At 36.1% G+C, this 12,167-nt stretch overlaps 1 protein-coding gene across 1 annotated transcript in view; it reads left to right on the forward strand.

Annotated features, from left to right (window-relative positions):
* The first annotated feature begins 241 nt into the window (after positions 1-241).
* LOC150100763 (QRFP-like peptide receptor) overlaps positions 242-12,167 on the forward strand; it is a 39,212-nt gene continuing 27,286 nt past the window's right edge. The window contains exon 1 of the mRNA XM_090401606.1: positions 242-252. The gene's annotated coding sequence lies outside the window, so the exon portion shown is untranslated. The remainder of the gene's footprint in view (positions 253-12,167) is intronic.

Here is a 12,167-nt window from a genome sequence, read left to right on the forward strand (position 1 = left end):
GAACTCACGAGTTAAAACATTTTTAAGCTAAGTGGATCTCGATCTTCACTCTGACTTTTTTTTTCCAAAATTTCTTATTTTGTAATTCTTTCAGGTAAAAAATTCTTTCTTAAAAATGTTTTTACACCACTTTCGCATCCCTCTGAGATCTCTTTGATTAAAAAAATGGGATTAAAATGGCGGTAACGCTTTTAATGTTAACAGCTATAAGAAATGGCGAAAGGTTTGAACTACTGGAAGACAGCAAAATTCGTGAGTAAAATATATTAAGTTCGTTAACAGGCTTATCTGTTTTTATGGAAAAATATGTATATCGAATTCCGCTTTTCTTTTGGGTTGCACTTCACAGCGCATCCACTATAAGGTGTATCGATATTCTGTGAAATGCAATAACAAGTGTACAATAACAATCAATGTTGTTGTTTAGCTCTCCGCAAATCAACAATTTAAGAAAAATGACTCAGGAAAAACCAAGATTTGGGTGATTTGATGCAGTTAGGAGTGTTTCAGAAGAGTGAAATCAAAAAGAGGATCCATCGGAAATTAATAGCAGACTAGTCGCGGAAAATAACTTGTGTTTATCGTATCTGGTATACTTCATACGTCGCAAAACGATGTGGATAATTATTAAATATGCATCGTGAATTATTCATGATATGTATCAAGTTGCAAAGTTTGTTGACAAACTTTAGATAACCGCCGAATGTTTGCAGAAGAAGAGATGAAAGAGGTTGTCGTGGATATTATGAGCTATTTCAGATGCGTTCGTGAATATAAAAATAAAAAATGTCGATGCGACTGAATAGGGTCACATCCCTTCCCATCCCAACAAAACTGTGATAAACAGTTTAGTGAAGACAAATGAGAAGAAAGAAATGCGCATTCTACGTAAGCCGATTATGGTTATTAAATCACCCACTATTTTATTGGCTTGGTTAAGAAGATATTCCCAATTTTTGCATCAACTTTATTAGTATAAGTTTTAATAAAATGCTTTTATTGCATTTCAAATGTGTCTCTTTTCGAGGTAGTGCTATTACAATCATCCTTTTATTATTAGTTTATTAATTAATTTTTTTTGTTTCAAGTTCATCTGCTCTTTTTCTAACTTTCTTTCTTATATTTTCATTAAGGTGGTTCTTAAAAAAAAAAAAAAAAAAAAAAACTTGATCCAATTCTCGACACGACGTGAGGAATCTTTACAGTATTTTGTTTAAATAAAGGCGACGTAGCAGAGTTTTTTTCACATAGGAACTGTGTTTTCCCTCTGTTCAAAAACCAGCCACAGAACACACATAATTAATGAAACAATGACATGTTCTTCATTTCCCACGATGGGACTTCACGGCGGTGCCATGTAGTAGTAGTAGTAGTAGTAGTAATAATAATAATAATAATAGTAATAATAATAATAATAATAATAACTACGGGAATTGTGGTTAATGAAGTGGAGGTGAGTAGTCTATTGCATAACCTCTTCACGGAGTTCACGGCGGTGCCATGTAGTAGTAGTAGTAGTAGTAGTAATAATAATAATAATAATAGTAATAATAATAATAATAATAATAACTACGGGAATTGTGGTTAATGAAGTGGAGGTGAGTAGTCTATTGCATAACCTCAATGTCAATACATCTGTGGGATTGGATGGTATACCAGCTCGTGTTGTACGAGAAGCAGCTAAAGAATTGTCAGTACCCTTGACCATTTTGTTTAATTTGAGTCTCGGGTCTGGGTTAGTCCCGAGCGGATGGAAAGAGGGGAAAATAGTTCCACTGCATAAAGGTGGTTCCAAGACTGCTGTTGTAAATTACCGACCGATTAGCATATCAGGAATCATTGTCAAGGTCTTAGAGAAAATAGTCAAGAGGAAAATACAAGATTGGATAGAAGAAAATGGGATACTGTATCGGGGACAGCATGGTTTTGTGAAGGGTAGGTCATGCCTCAGTAACTTGCTCACGTATTATAACACAGTGACGGCTGAACTGGATAAGGGTAATGGGTTTAAGGTGATTCTACTGGACCTTGCCAAGGCCTTTGACAGGATTCCACATGGAATTCTAATCAGTAAATTGCAGCATATGGGAATGGACATAGGGTTGGTGAGATGGATAGGAGGGTGGTTGACGGAGAGATATCAGAGAGTGGTTTACTCGGGAGTAGAGTCCACAAGACGGCCTGTGACTAGTGGTGTGCCACAAGGATCTGTTCTTGGACCACTGCTGTTTAATTTGTTCATAAATGATATAGGAAATGATCTGAGAGGAACAGTTCATTTGTTTGCGGATGATGCGAAGTTGGGTAGGGCAATAGTGAATGCAGATGACGTCAAAATTTTGCAGGATGATTTGGATAGATTGGAGGTCTGGGCTATGGAGAATGGATGTCAGTTTAATGTGGCAAAATGTAAGGTTATGCATTTTGGGGTGAAAAGATTGGCGGCAGTTTACTGCATTGGTGGAACCCTGCTCCAGGAAATTGATGAGGCACGAGATTTAGGAGTGTTGGTGGATAAGGAATTGAAATTTAGGGGACACATTGCAAAAGTGACCAAAACAGCTCATCAAATCACTTGGTTGCTGAAGAATACGTTGACAAGCAGAGACAAGCAGGTTATTGTTCCTCTGTATCGAGCCTTGATAAGACCCCATCTGGACTACTGTGCTCAGATTTGGTCACCTATGTTTCTTCTTGATGGGGAGGAGGTGGAGAGGATCCAGAGGCGAGTGACCAAGATGATAGCAGGTCTGTGGAATGAACCTTATGAGAACAGGTTGAGGATTTGTGGGTTGCAAAAATTGGTTGATAGGCAGAGGAGGGGGAGATATGATTGAGACATTCAAATTACTGAAGGGTTTCTATAAAATTAATTCAGAAGATATTTTTGAGAACAGGGCTGGTTGTGGGAGGACTAGGGGACATCCATGGAAACTAGGCAAAAGTGTGGTTAGTAAAGGTGTTAGAGCTGGGTTCTTTACTTTTAGAGTAGTGAATGAGTGGAATGCGCTCCCTGAGTCTGTGGTGGATGCTGTGACAGTGAATGAGTTTAAGGCGAGGTATGATAGATACTGTATGAATGTCAAATAGTTGTGATGAATATGATTTGAGGCCTCCCTCGATGAGTCTAATGACTCCCTGGAGTTGCCCGTAATAATAGTAATAATAGTAATAGTAATAATAATAATATCTTGAAACGAATCTATTTGTGATATTGATCTTGTGGAAATTGTAGCACATATCTTGTGCATAATGATTTGCAGTGAACTATTTAAGGAGATGCCATGGAGAGCTTTTCAACTCCCAAAATCTTTAAGGACATACATTGCAAATAAATAGATAAATAAAGTTTGAAGAAGTTCAGAAATATTTGCTTTCAAATGACAAGATTACTTATTTTCTATGCTAAGATATTTACTTGTGCATTTGTTCGTAACTCGTCTGGTGAAAATTGATCAGTTGTGTGCTATTTAAATAGAAGGTGTCATGTGAAATTCCAAAACTGCTGCCCTTTTCAAGTGTTTATTTTAAGGTGATAAGTTTACGTATTAAACCTAGGTGCATTACATTAACGTACAAAGAATTTAGTAAAGCATTGAAATCAGACTCAGCTTTCAGAAGTTCAAACTTCGTACCAATAGTTGGAAATATTCCAGTCTTAAGGCTTGAAAACTGATTTGAATTAAAACTCTCAGTCTGTGCAGGTGTCTAAAAAGACATAAAAAAGAGAATGATTCAGAACTTATCCATCCTGTGATCATCCACTGTTCTAATCTGTAGTGAGTGGGATATGTATGTTTCCCTCAATCTAATGAATGATGGGATAGCAATGCTACTTTACTAGGGAATTTTTATAGAACAAGGTGGTTTCCAGTTATCCAACAGTAAATATTTATGTCTAGACATGCGTGTTCAAGGAGCCGGTTAACCTGTTTTCAGAGACAACCAAATTGAGTTTTCTGAAGAAAACACCTCCACCTCAAGATGAGACCGGATAACTCATCTTTGAGTAAGAAGTCCTGATGAAGGTTTTTTCACGTCCTCTACGGGATTTCAATTCAGATCTTTCCAACTAAAGGGCTCCCTTTAACCCAATTGAACTACTGAGGCTCTTGGTTGAGATAATCCCCTTAATGGTAGCATATCCTATATATTATTTATAGATATAAAATTGCGATAGTCTCGGGTAAGTTAATTGCTAACAACTAAATATGTCCGCTGGCCTTATCGTGAACATTTCTAATAGTTTCATGAAATCTGATGAGCATGCTCAGTGCCGGGTTTAAATTCGTTATTTCACAGTTAGTTTATTTAAAAATTGGGAATTATGTCCTGATTTTAAGCAAAAAAAGAATGCTAATCTTTTTTCAGTACTTGCCTCTTACCTTTCTAAACACTTATCACATCTTTTATAAAATCAACGGATTTTAGAGAGAGAGAGAGAGAGAGAGAGAGAGAGAGAGAGAGAGAGAGAGAGAGAGAGAGAGAGAGAGAGAGAGAGAGAGAGAGAGAGAGATAGTTTGCATGCGTGCGTTTGTCCTTTGTATACGGTATTGAAAATGTACATGACTTTCTCAGTCTTGGTTTGCACATCACTAGACCAAGTCACCTACTGCGATCGTACCTTGAACAAACAGAATAAGTTTGTAGCGTTTGAGTAAGTTTCGATCCGTAGCGTTACATACTCATCTGAACCAAAACAAGGGATGAACAACAAAAGCGAAATTTTAAGGAAGAAACTTTATTATTTATTTATTTATTTATTTATTTTAAATGAATGTTCTTATTTTTATTGACTTGAAATGAATACCAAGTAACAAATAATTGGGAATCGCGAATTTTGCCTTTATCACCTGAAGTATTCGCCATCGCTGTCCAAGACTCATCCAATATATGCATTCTTAATATTCGTTGCACAAATTTTTGTAACTGATTGAAGACGTCTTACTTTATACACTTGAATTACACACTTGAACCTGAAGGAACATATTGAGTTGCTGATACGTTGCGAGGTGACCCCGTGCCTGTTTGCTAATTGGACTGAAAATTTATTAAACACGTACTTTATGTCTTAGTTCAGGATGAAACCATGTGCATAACTGAAATTATTATGGTACTGGAGAAATTGTGTTCCTTCCAGAAAGAGTCTGGATTAGCACTTGATAATATTATTAAATGGAAATCAACCAAGTACTGTATAATTTACGTGGTATACGTATGATTTGCAATCAACTTTTTTAATGTCACTCCTACCATTAAAGTGTATAAGCCTACAGCGTATTATTAACACGGTAGGACAAAGATTGTTTAAAATTATTTTTAATATTTTTATTTTTTTATATGATCCAGAAATCTTTCTTTAGATAATAGACATGAAACTTTTTCAAGCCATTTCACGGTTCCGATAAGCAGGATAGAGGTCTCACACTGAATACAGAGAGAGATCTCACCTACAGAAAGGCACAGATATCCAGGTGACCTGTTAGTTTACAAGCTGCTGCGGAATTCGAATCTAGAGACTTTTTAAAAAAAAAATATCGGTTTGAATGAACAAACCATTCGGCCAACTAGGCCGACTAATGAAATTGTTAAAGCCACCGTCCCCCCAAAAACAAACTTCCGGATCGTTCTTGATAAATATTTGCTTTTTGCGAACACTTTGGTGCCTTGAAAATGGCAGCTTCAATCTCTTTAGCCATTATGCTATTAAACGCAGAGAGAGAGAGAGAGAGAGAGAGAGAGAGAGAGAGAGAGAGAAACCCACAACATCATCTAACACTGAAAACTTGACAATAAAAGGATTACTGTACCCACTTCGAAGCCCTTCGCATTCCTATAATGAAACACGCTGTAATTAATCTTATAATTACAGTGTGTTTTATGGAAGGCTTATGCCCAAATATAGGATACGAGTTCGTTTTCTGCTTTTGGTTCCTTTAAAAGTTCGATAAAAGATACCACAAACGTAACAACCACGTCTCTTCATCATTCCTGTTATTCAAGCTGTTTGGTAACTTAGTTTCTCTTTTTGAAAACATACGATCGGTTTTAGACTTCAAAGATAGCAGCCGAGTTACTGATTTCAAAAGGGCCGACTTGGACACTCATTATACAAAGAACGGACTATTATTCGTGTTCAGAAGATTATAACCGGCCAGCCAAGTCACTCGATTCCGAATAGCGGAAGGCCCCCCTTTTTTATTAGAAAGAGAATTCTTAATGGCCATGAAGAGTATTAACAAACAAAATCTTACTGATGTTTGCAGAATTAATGAATCTCATTTTATCTTTGAGAATTCTTTTCAAAAACAGACTCCGTTTTCTTTCTTGTTGGTCAGTACAGGAACTAGTTTGATTACTTTGGCAAGGATCTCCAAATTCTTTAGACACGTTTGTTTCATTACACTACTACTATGCTAAGCCATTGTATTATGAGACGTAATAGAATGTGATCTCACAGGAAAATAATAGATAGAAAGAAAAAGGAAGAAATACGAAAAGGGGAGAAATAAAAAAAGAATACAGCGAAAAGAGGAACAGAGAGAGAAATACAGAGTGGAGAAAAGAAGTTATTTAGGGAAACAAATGAAAAATAAATAAATAATGAAAATAATTCGATAAATTGAAAAAGAAAAGATCTTCTGCTATCAAGATTGATGACACGTTCGTGACATTTTTCTAATAAAAATCCAGGTAGTTACATTGGTGAAGAACAATAAAAAAAATTCTGAATTTCAGCCATCTTGAGATGCAGATGATTTCATCGAGCTCTGTGAGACCCTTATCTTAATTTTTAAAGCATTGAAGTGATTTTAAAATTTTGTAATAATGCTTCATCTCAGAAACGGGATCCTCGTGTTATATCACTGAAACCATCCACGTTCTGATTTAAGATAACTGACAACCTTTCGTTAGTCAGAACTGTGAAAAAAATCTCTAAAACGTTGCTGTCCAGTCTTGCCACAGTGTTATGTAGAAAAGACATAACGGAACTGTTGACTTGCCATTCTACAATTCTCGAGGTCTTTGTGATATAGTAACAGAGTCTCTACATCCTTATTATATGGAAGTGCCTGTCATAATTTTACCTTTACGTCTAGTACAGTGTGTTTCGCTATTGTGGATATCACGCACAGCTATTCTCCCTAAGAAAATGCCACATAAAATGGCGACACTAACTACCGTAAACCCCGAAAGAACTGAATATATGATGACAGGGAAATGAGATCAACACCAGACATCTATGGCTGAAGGACTTCATCAGTTGTTACGTATTGAATGAGGAACTTGCAATAATATTAAGCGATCATATCTGAAGCCATGACTGCCATAACATGCTTAAAATATTAGGTTGTTTTCATACACTTAATCTGTTCATTCAAAGATATCCCGTCTTTCCAATCTTGTTGCTTAGAAAGACTAAAAAAATGTTTTATTTAAAAGCCATACTTCCAACTGCATTTATCGTTGCAGTGAATTGAATTATCGCACGTTAACCAAACAGTCAGGTGATTAAAGTTTTGTCAATTTTTAATCTATCGAAAGAAAACGTTTAGCGGAAAACAGACATCTAGGTGCATTTTTCCTTTCAAGACGAAACATTCCACCAATCACAGAGCAGGTAATTTATGGCACGAACCCATATCACACCTTTGTGCGAGAAGTAATTAAAGGCTACTTAACCACTTAACCAACCTTTCCGTGTTTTACTGGCGAATATTGAGGCTTTAAATTTGCTAACTTGTCTTAAAGTTGATCAAAGATCTCTAAAACTCCGTTCATTTCTCTGGGGGAGCGACTTTATTCCCTCGAAAGATTGTCTCGGTATTTCCTTATGTCACATTCTTTAAGTTGATATGCGTTTTTCTGCCAGCTAAAGATAAACAAGAAATCTGTAAGTAAAAAAAAAAAAAATTGCCCACTTTCTCCACTAGCTTCATACCATGAGAAGTTTAGGACTCGCTAAGTATCTAATAATGACATAGTCCAAGCGCATTTGGCGAATGATTACACGAAAAACGAAGATTTTTATCTCCCAGTTTCATGTGTTTAGGAGAGCTGTTCGTGACACCAACGATTTTTGACCGACTGAAATTAGAACGTGCACGACAGGCTCACACCTTTAGCGATTGCAGAGGAGATCGATTAACGGTTATAGGAATTTTTTCTGAACACGGCTGCTCTTTGCAACAAGGGGAGTGCGTGTCTGATAAATAGTTAAATATCCTTTCGTAAATTGTAGCTTGACACAGGAATTTGTTTGCAACACCATTCACTAAAACAATGCCTTAGCATAATTATTAATGGAGGATGGTTATACTTGGAGGTTAACAAACAATCTTTCATATTTCTTATTGTCTAATAAGAAATTGAGGTATAGTAAATCCCCCCTCCCAAAAAAAAAAAAAAAAAAAATATGTTTTTGGGTAAAGATCTGAGTTCCAATCCCATCTAGGACCAAAAGGTCTTTATAAAGACTTTTCAAATGAAGGTGAGTTGTTGTTGTCGTCTCATGAAAAAGAAGTTTTTAACCCCGGAATTAAAGAATTTTTATTACGCAATACAGTTAAATCTATCAAAGAACACGCGCAATTAACAGAAATAACACGCTAGCCTTATAGCCTTGATTACTGCTGTTGAAATTCAAAACAACTCCATTCAACAATCGGAACTGAACTTTTAAAAACAACAGATAACAAAAAGGCCGATTTTCTACAACAGATATCATCGAAAATTGCTAAACATTAATAGAGTATGTGGAAAAGATTTCCATCTAGGATGAGATAGACTTTGTAAATGTTTCTACTCAAAGGATTAATCAGTTTTGTGTAGCTGTCAGAGATTGAATTTCCACTACCGAAAATCGTGTTTTTCCAACCAACCCAATTATTTTCATCAGTATAAACTATGTTATCCTCATTCAACCTTTCATAGGAGAAGAGCTTAGACTGCAGTGGTGTAATGTAAAAAAATGTTTACACAAAACGAGGTTCAATAGAAATTTTTATAACGTCATTTGTTCGTGTTTTCCACTGAAGTTTTAGTTTTAAGAGCAGAGTAAATCTGATTCCATAAAATACTTAATAATTAATAGCTTAAGATAGTTTTTATGTTGGAAAGAACGTGATAGAAATTTGAGGAAAGCTTTTAGTGGGTGCGCTGGGTTTTCTTGTTGCCAGTCTTATGCTATTGTACTATTGATAGACGCTTTCTTTTATAACAGAATCTAAAGGAAACTGTCTTTCATTCGTTCAGGCAGACTGCGCTATTTGAGACCATCGCTGAGCTTGTTTACCTTCTAGAGAACACGTCTGTGCAACTTTTATGAGCGGAGGCCATATTACACACGAAGGCCACTGTAGACAAAACAAAAAAGAAAGAAAATAGGAGAAAGGGAGAAAAAAAGGACATGCGAAGGTGTATATAATGCATGACTTCCATATTAAACATGTTAACGAAATAATTAAAATATTCATGTATTTCAAAACCCTGTGAGGGAGTGTAAGGATCTTGATCCTGGACGAGTCTTATGACTATAACAGATAAGAAGAGAGAGAGAGATTTTTCATGTTCGAAGAATTCACACAAAGAGAAAGAAAGCGATCAACTCACTAGTAAGCCAGTAAATTGGAGAGGGTTAAACAGTTGGAAAACATCGTATAGGAGCTCCTTTCATTCGTTCCGAACCAACTGGCTATGGACACATCTTTACTGACTGATCACCATTAGAAAATGCAAAGCTAGGTAATTTCTAATGTGAATTTCTTACAATCCCTTTCTTTACACATGCATCAGCCTTGCTTTGAGCATACAGTGCATTAGTGATTTTAATACAATATATGTTCAAAGCAAGCACCTTTTTATGATTAAAAAGAGGTTTGTGCCCACGAGCGATCGAGAACCTCTGACACCATGTCGCCATCATGGAGTCAAAACCATAGTTTCTGCTGGTTGCAATGCTTTGTTGATTCTGTTGTCTATTTCCATATTTAATTTACCATCTTCACTAAAAATCGTGTCTAAGTAGCTGAAATGTTTTACTTGTTCTATAAGTTCTCCATTCCATTCACGACGCTGTTGATATTTTCAGTGCTTCTGCCTATTTTCATTGTCTTATTATTGCTGATTTTCATACCAAATTCATTACAATGGTTATTCAGTTTAGTCAGGGTAACTTGCAGACTTATAGCAGATTTATTTAGAAGTATAACATCTTCCTCATAAAGTAAAGAGCTGAGATTAACATCTCCAATTTTGATATCATGTTTAATACCACTTTCCTTCATAATGTGATCCATAGATGATGAATAACAGTTGAGATAATGTACAACCTTGTCGCATACCGGAAGTAACATTAAACCATCTTCCTGTACTTCCTTCAGTTCTAACTGCTGACTTACAACTCAAATAAAGACTAAGTATGGCTAATGTAATGCCCAATTGACATAGCTTCTCTTTTGGCACCCTGTATTGAATAGCTTCTCTCTTGGCACCTTGTCATATGCTTTTTCCAGATCTACAAAACTTAAATATAGATCTTGGTTATATTCCCATGCATACTTTTTCAACTATTTGTCGTAAAGTGAAGATCTAAGATCTAATCCTGACAGCCTCTATCTATTTGCCCTGAATCCAGCTTTTTCTTCGCCAAACTTCCCTTCCACAATCCTTCTTAGCCGATTCTCAAGTATACTTGCATAAATCTTACCAAGAACACCCCGTAGGGAAATACCCCTGTAATTCTAACATTCAGTTTTATTGCCCTTTTTTGTATGTAAGTAGTATGAGAGTTCTATTCAAATCATCTGGAATTCGTCCCTTTGTCCAGGCCTTCTGAAGTATGCAGTGTAGCCAGTGTGAGACTATACTTCCATGTTTGAGCATTTCTGGTTGAATATTATCTACTCCAGCTGCCTTTTCACATTTCAGGCTTTTATCACTGTGTTGTCACTGCTTGTTCCATTTAGCAATTTTTCGAAGTAATTACTCCATACTTCAAGGATATCTTTTTCTCGAGTTTTCATGTCCCCTTTATCATCTCTAATTCCTTTTACAGCACTTTTTCCTCCACTTCTGGACTTTGTCAACATCCTTCAGAATATTTTGCCGCCTTCCTAGTATTTATTTTCTGTGTTCTTACCAAAGTCTTCCTTACCTTTACTAAACACATTTTAGTGTTTACCTTTCTTACATTTATCTCTGTATTCTCTAACAGCACAAGCTGACTTATTCGTCAGGAACTTTTGATACGCTCTTTCACTGCCTTTTTAACTTTCTGTATCCACTATGGAGTTCTGCTTTTTCTGTCCTTGCAGACAACCTCACCACATGCCTCTCTGGCTGAATCAATCAATGTTTTCTTCAGAGTTTGCCACTGAATTTACAAGGTTTGGTTCCTGTTCTCAAACTCTTTCATGTTTTCTTGAATAATGTTTCTGTATTTTAGTTTGTATATTTATTTTACTGACATGGAAAATAAATTTTATCCTGCTCAAGACTAAATGGTGATTACTTCCAATTTCAAATCCTCTGTACACTAGTGTCCTGCACCAGGGAGAAAACATCACTATCAACAATAACATAGTCAATGAGACTTTCTTATTCCTAGCCTCTTCTCTCCATGTGAATTTGTGCACATTTGTATGTGGGAAAATTGTGTTGGTAATAACCAGTCCATATCCTGAGCAGAAATCCAACAGGTGTTTGCCATTATTATTAGATTTGTTCTTTTCTCCAAACGTTCCCAAAATATTTTTGTATGTCTGACAATCATTTCCTACTCTACTTTTTAGATCCCCAACAAGGACACTTTTCCTTTTTCATTGTGTCAGTTGCGTTCTCTAAAGCATCAAAACTTCCTCCACTTCTACCTTAGTAGAACCTACTGTGGGACCATAGGCACAAATAAGTCTCATTGTCCAGTTCCCCATTCTCATATTTGCCCACATTACTCTACTTGAGACTGACTGCCATTCAAGAAGATTAGCCTCGTATTTTGTATTCAATACTATAGCTACACCTTCTTCCCCCTGATTGTCATTGCCAGAATATAACATTTTATTTATTGTTCAGAAAGATCTCACCAGTTTTTATCTTTTTTGTTTCAGTCACCCCTATTACATCGATATGGTACTTACCCAATTCCTCAGCTAGCTCCATTTCTTTGC

This window comes from Typopeltis vanoorti, chromosome 12, assembly GCF_054136105.1.
Source record: "Typopeltis vanoorti isolate ZY-2024b chromosome 12, IOZ_Tvanoo_1.0, whole genome shotgun sequence".
NCBI lineage: Eukaryota > Metazoa > Arthropoda > Arachnida > Uropygi > Thelyphonidae > Typopeltis > Typopeltis vanoorti.